General features: G+C 35.4%; 2 pseudogenes; both read left to right on the forward strand.

The window, feature by feature from the left end:
- The first annotated feature begins 1284 nt into the window (after positions 1–1284).
- On the forward strand, positions 1285–2422 carry LOC105086650 (ATP-dependent RNA helicase DDX3X-like; annotated as a pseudogene).
- A 68-nt stretch (positions 2423–2490) lies between these two features.
- Positions 2491–3342, forward strand: LOC116147066 (ATP-dependent RNA helicase DDX3X-like; annotated as a pseudogene).
- Positions 3343–7298: the final 3956 nt, after the last annotated feature.

A 7298-nucleotide genomic window follows, 5' to 3' on the forward strand; every position in this document is an offset into this window, starting at 1 on the left:
CTTAAGCTTTTTGCTGTAATTATTTCCTGGAAATTTCTGGCTATCTGGCAAAGAGAAGAAATTCATTTTCTGTTATTCAATGGGTTTTAGTAGAGGTAGAAAAATTTCACGTCAGGTTAGGTTTGGGAAAACTCTGTACTCAGAAAAAAAAGAAGAGATCTGATAGTTATTTTCCCAGTTAATCCAGAAAGCATGATTATTGTAAAGCAGAAGAGCCTGCATTAAAGCAATAATGGTATGTATGTGAAATATCCCTTTATTATGCATTAGCATTGATTCAAAAGGAAGGGTGATATATTGTACAGAATAATGCATTGACATAGGAATCGGGTATCCTGACTTATTCTCTCAAATCTACCACTAGACAGCAAGCTTGATATAGGCAAGTCAGTTAACTTCTTCACCCCCATTTCTTTCTCTGTAAAGTAATGGGCTGGATCTGTATTTTATAAATCTTTTAAAGCTTGAAAATCATATCATTCTAAATACTCAGACTACATTATCTTTTATCAATTGTAAAGGAAAAAAAAGCACAAAGAATATTCATATATTTCATCTGTATATAATCCAGGAAAGATCACTAATAAAATAATTTCTTTTGTATTGGGCATTGGATTATTTGCATTGCATCTTGAGATTTGAACAATTCTATCTATAGAATCAGGATTATGGAAATCTATTAACCGGTAGCACTCACACATGTTGTATTTTATATGTAGTATTTAAAAGGGGGAGGGTGAAGAGTTTGCATTGCACTTGTCAACATTTAACCTTGAATATGTCAAGAAGTATTAGCCATAATATCTGTTTGTTAGTATAATATGCTCCCAAATTAACGTTGTTAAAGTGATTCTAACTGCATATAATGTTTGATATAAGCCCATTTGGAATTTAAAACATTAGTTTTTGACTTTTCGCTATTACATTATGTCATTGTGCTACTTGCAAGCCATTAAGTGAATTCATATTTCTTTGCTTAGTAGCCAAAGCCTTAACTCCTTATCACAGAGAAAAGTATAGATCGTTGAGTCACACTCTAACCCAGAATAGAATAAACAAAGAAAAAAAGAAAATTATAAAATCTCAATGAGTCTTTCTGATTGAAATATATACAATAATGTTTAATCAGAAATGATAGTATGGTTAGAGAATTATCAAGTAGACAAATCTAATGAGATAATTTGGAAATTAAATAATTTAAACTCCATTTAGAAAATATAAAGAACATTAAGATATACAGATATCAGATAATTTGCTTAGCCATTTTGTAATCATTGGGGGATAATGTCGTAAAACTTTTTTTGAATTGTAAATTGTTCAGACATTTCCTTTATATATGGCTATATATCCGGAGACCTTATCTGTGGAAACAAAATTCTATACATTTTAGAGAGTCCCAGTTCTCCAGCAAGAGGGACTATATTGTTAATCAAACACAGATTCAGCAACAGAAGGAGATTCTGAGTTCTCTGCACGATTCACAGCCGGATCCTGTGGTAGTAGAAAATGTGCTTGGGCTGGACCAGCAGTTTGCTGATGTACACTTAAATTCTACAGATAATCAGAGTCAAAGAAGTACAGTGAGCAAAGGATGTTGTATCTCTTTTCACTTGAAGAATGGAGAAGATGCTAAAGGACTCGATGATAAAGACAGTTCAGGGAGGAGTTCTACCAAAGACAAGGGCACATACAGCAGTATTGAGTCTCATAGTGATTCCAGAGGAAAGTCTACTTTCTTCAGTAATTGTGGAAGTGGATAAAGGGGAAGGTTTGATGATCGTGAAGGGAGTGACTATGACAACCCTGGCAGCCACGTGACCTGGCAGAAGTGACTTTGGAAAGTTTGAATATGGTAGAAACAGTTGCTGGCATGACAAATCGATGAAGCTGTTTGGCCAAAACCACTTCCACCAAGTAAATGTTGGGAACAGAAACTTTGTTCTGAAGATAACACTGGAATTAACTTTGAAAAGCATAACATTCCAACTGAGGCAACAGGCAACAGCTGTCTCCTACATATTGAAACTTTCATTGATGTGGGGATGGGAGAAATTATCACGGGAAACATCAAGCTTACTTGTTATACTCACTTGACTTCAGTGCAAAAGGATGCATTTTTTTTTAAGGATGCTATTCTTTTTATGATTGAGAAAAGAAATCTGATGGCTTGTACCCAAGCAGCATCTGTAAAAACTGCAGCATTTCCCTTGCCTATCTTGAGTCAGATTTAGTCAGATGGTCCAGGAGACACTTTGAGGGACATGAAGGAAAGACTGGAAGGTATGGGCACTGAAAGCAGTACTAAATCACCTTGTTATTAGCACTGACAAGAGAAATCTGGCAGTATCGATCTATAAGGAAGCCAGAAAGTATTCCTACTGGTCTAGAGATAGTCCTTACACCACTTAGGGTGATGCTGATATTGGTCAGCAGATTTGATACTTAGAATGTAGGTGGCACTTAGTTGCCACTCCTGTAGTCCTGGCAGACATGACGGAAAGAGAAAATAATGGATTAGAGTTCCTCAAATATTTGGTGTTGGATAAAGTGGATTGACATAGTTATGGGGTTGGAAGCTCAGAAATACAGAATACTTGAACAAGACAGTATGCCACCAAAGAAAGTTTACTGTACCATGATGTTTAGTGCTACTTGCCTTAAGAAAATATAGATGCTTGCTTATGAATTCCTGGATGAATATGTCTTTTTGGCTGTTGGGATACCTCTGAGAACATCACATGGAAAGAGTCAGACAAACAATCACTGCTGTTTGACCTCCTAAATGCAGTGAAAGAATACATTGACCTTAGTGTCTGTGGAGACCAAAAAAGGGAAAAAGCCCAGTTCTAGTTGACTAGAGTAGTAGCCGCAAGAAGACTAGATGTTTCAAATGTTACCAGCACTTTATCAACGTTGACTTGCCAAATGATATTGAAGAAAATGTACATTGTATTGATTGCGCAGGATGTGTAGGACAACTTGGCCTTACCACTGTGTTCTTTAACAAGAGGAGCACAAATAGTACCAAGAGTTTGCTGGATCACCTCATGAAAGCTAAATAAGAGGTGCCATCTTGGTTTGAAAATATGGCATATCAACACCATTCCAAGGGTAGCAGTCCTGGACATTCTAAGAGTAGTAGATTCTGTGGATGATTTGGTGCCAGAGGCTATCAATATAGTAGTGTTGTCGGCCATTCCAGCTTCAGCAGAGCTGTGCTAACAGCAACTGAGGTGGTGGAAAAGCCACAGCACCAGCAAAGAGTTTGGTGGACATGGCTGTGGAGGCTTTCACAACAGTGATGGATACGGAGGAAATTATAACTCCCAGGGGATTGACTAGTGGAGCAACTGAGCCTAATTTGCAGCAGATCATCCTGCCAAACAAGTTAATGCGGCAACCACATGTAACTTAGCCAGACCACACATTGTGTGGTCTCAAGAACTTGTAGCAAATTTACCAACTGTGATACTCCATTGATTCTTTTTTTTTAAGGAAACTCAAGGTCACAAGAAGAGGTGAAAGGAGCAATCAGTAGCCCTGTTTAGAAGGTAGTTTGAAGACTTCTCTGCTGTTGTTTGGATTAACTCCACTCTCACCTACCCCCCAATTCCAAACTGCATTTATAATTTTGTGACTGCAAATCACTTATATGCTAATGTAATGTACTTTTAACTTTAGACAACTTTTTATTTTGGCTTCATTCTTGTTGGGTTAGTAATGCTCAAGTCAAAACAATTTCAATTGTTCTCACAAAATAAACTCATTGAACTTGGGCTAAAATTGTTTTAAAAAATCTGTACATTTTAAACTTAAGCACATAGGTACATACCAACTCTATTCACTATTTAAGTATTTTAAAAGTCGACTATCTTTATTGTAGTAAACCTCTCTCTTAAGGATATTTGACTTCCTAAATATGTCATTATAGAGAACAGCAGATATATGTTTTCCGAATTAAAATATCGCGATGGTAATGCCATCCTTTCTACTTAATATAAAAGTATGCTTTGCTTTATGACTGTAAGGAGACCTGATTCTAATGGAGCAAATGTCAGACATATGGGGGATATGGAAAATTACCAGAGAGACTCAGTAAGTCCTGATGAATCTATCCAGTACAAGAAAATTAAACAGTACCTGATTACTGTTTGCTAAGACGAAGCTCATCTGTGCACACATTTAATTTATGATTTTAATTTACCTTTAATGTAAAATATAACTTCCAAGGATTTAATATATCACTTGTCCTTAATAAATCTGTCATCAATGTGAGTTAGTCTTATATGATTTTTAGAAGCAATCTCTGAGCCTAAGAAAAATTCAACTAAATCACATTTTTTAATGTTTGCTGTATGAATAAAATATTCCCGCAATAATACTTTAGTATTTAGTGGTGACATTTGCCTTGAATGGAAAAGAGCAAAAGATTAAAATAAAACTACAGCCCTTAGAATTTTCTATATTGGCATATTTTAGTAAGGCACGACATATGACTCTTGAAATGGCTAATCTTTTGGATATTCAATTTCAAGTGATTGGTGTTTACAGAAATGAGCTCAAGGAGCAAAATCTAGAAGCATGAAAAAAAATGAGATTTATTGTGAGACTTAAGAACAGAAGATAAAAACTCTTAATCGTGAGTTAAAAGTTCACCAATGTCTTATTCTGATCACATACACCCTGTAAACCACATTAAGAGCTATTGCTCAATTTTCAAAAATTCTCCCTTCTCCCCTAAATAGCACTTCAAAAGTGTATCGGCTTTAGTTTCCACTCTAAGTATTTAAGAAAATATTCCACAAAGCAGAAGTTTTAAAAAAAAGAAAGAAATATAGAGAAAAGAGAAACATAATAAGAAAGCCTCATGTGCCGCGATCAATATGCTTTAGTGCACTGCCTTTCTTTTGTATCATGAATAAGATTAGAAATGTAATTTTTTACTCAACTTTTGTTTTTATTTATTGGTCAAATATGTCTAGTATATGCACCACATCATTTTCCTGTTCGTCCTTTTCTATTGCTCATATTAGAAATCAAAAATGTAATTTCCATTATAATTAAAACTGAGTAATGAGAAATCTAAAATTGAAAACTTTTCATACTTATGTCCTTTCTAGTTGGAATGGAAAATGTGTCTAAAGAGCTTTGACTTACTTTGAGTACTGGAAGTAAAAGGGACATTTTAAAGGGCCCAGGAGGTCGTAAGTCAATTCCACTTCCTGATTGAAAGAAGAGGGCCATCGAGCACCATCATTTCTCACCAGTTCAGGCGAAACATATTCAGCACATTAGAAGTCACAAACACTTTAGTAAGTTCATGGCAGGAGGGAAACAGTTCAGTGATAGAGCGTGTGCACGAGGTCCTGGGTTCAAACCCCAGTACCTCCCAAAAAACAAACAAATAAAAAAAACTTTAGGAAGTTCAGCATTGTTTTCTCAAAAGAATGAACAAATAAAGGCTACTAATCTACTTGTGACACAGTTATCATTGTCATTTTCTCCTCTATTCTTACTATAGTGAAAACATTTTTTTTTTACTGAAATAAAATAACTTTTAAAAAAGATACAATGTTGTAATGAGCTTCCAAAGAAACCACAGAAATCAAATTATAAAAGACAAATAATTCACTGGTATTGAGCATTGATCTGATTAACTTTGTTACCTTAAATTGGACATAATCTTTTCTGTAACAATTATAGTGAAATGTTAGATAAGCTCAAAAAAGTAATAGACATAAAAACAATTCTTCCCAATTGCATGTGTTTATTTTAACATATATTCTGCTAAGGTCATAAGCTTTTTCTATGAGTCTGAAAGATCAATAGGCTTGTTAAATTGTGTCTAAACCAACTATATAACTTCAAGCTTGAAAATACATTTTTCACTTACCAAGAAACAATTTAAAAATAAATAGAAACCCAGAAAAAATAAAGTGTACTTGGGTACCCCATGAAGGGACAGTACACTATTTTTGCATGCCACGAATCCTGCCCATATAAGACTAGAAACTTAATCAATAAATGTTGTGTGTGACTATCTTCTCCACTGACCAGCCATCCCCATCTTTCTCCCTCCTCTCGGGCCTCCCTATTCCTGAGAAGCAACACGATGAAATTAGAACAATGAATAACCCCACAATGGCCTGTAAGTGTTCAAGTGAAAGGAAGAGTCACACATCTCTCATTTTAAATCAAAAGCTAGAAGTGATTAAGCTTAGTGAGGAAGGCATGCCAAAAGCTAAGGTAAGCCAAAATCTAGGCATCTTGCACCAAACAGTTAACCAAGTTGTGAACACAAAGGAAATGTTCTTGAAGAAAATTCAAAGCATTATTACTGTGAATACATGAATGTTAGAAAGCATAACAACTTTCTGGCTAACATAGAGAAAGTATTAGTCATCAAACCAACCACAACATCCCTTTTAGCCAAAGCCTAATCTAGAGAAAGACTCTACTCTTCAATTCCTTGAAGGCTGAAAGAGGTAAGGACACTGTAGAAGAAAAGTTGCAGAAGAAGAAGAAAAGAAGCTACCAGATGTTGAGTCATGAAATTGAAGGAAAGAAGCCATTGCCATAACATTGAAGTGTAAGGTGAAGCAGCAAGTGATGATGGAGAAGCTGCAGCAGTTTATCCAGGTGACCTGGCTAAGGTAATGCAGGTGGCTACACTAAACAAATGATTTTCAATGTAGATGAAACTATTTTATATTAGAAGATGCCTTCTAGGATTTTCATAGCTATATAGAAGAAGGCAAAGCCTGGCTTCAAAATTTCAAAGGATAGCTGGCTCTCTTGTTAGGGGCTAATGGTGACTTTAAGTTGAAGCCAAAATCATTTATTACCATAAATAGAATCCTAAAATTTGAAAATCCTAGGGCTCTTCAAAATTGTACTGAATCTATTTTGCCTGTGCACTCTCAGTGGAATAATAAAGCCTAGATGAGAGTGCATCTGTTGACAACAAGATTTACTGAATATTTTAAGCCTGCTGTTGAAATTTGCTGCTCAGAAAAAAAAAAGTCGTTCAAAATATTACTGCTTATTGACAAGGCATCTGGTCATCCATCCATCTCTGATGGAGATGGACAATGAGATTAATGTGATTTTCAGGCTTGCTCACACAACATACATTCTGGAGCCCATGAATTAAGGGGTAGTTAGTCTTTCATGTCTTATCAAGAAATGCATTTCATAAGACTATAGCTGCCATAGATAGTGATTCCTCAGTTGGATCTGGGCAAACTAAATTGAAAACTTTCTGGAAAGTATTCAGCATTCTCGGTGCCATTAAGAAC

This window comes from Camelus dromedarius, chromosome 13, assembly GCF_036321535.1.
Source record: "Camelus dromedarius isolate mCamDro1 chromosome 13, mCamDro1.pat, whole genome shotgun sequence".
NCBI classification, from domain to species: domain Eukaryota; kingdom Metazoa; phylum Chordata; class Mammalia; order Artiodactyla; family Camelidae; genus Camelus; species Camelus dromedarius.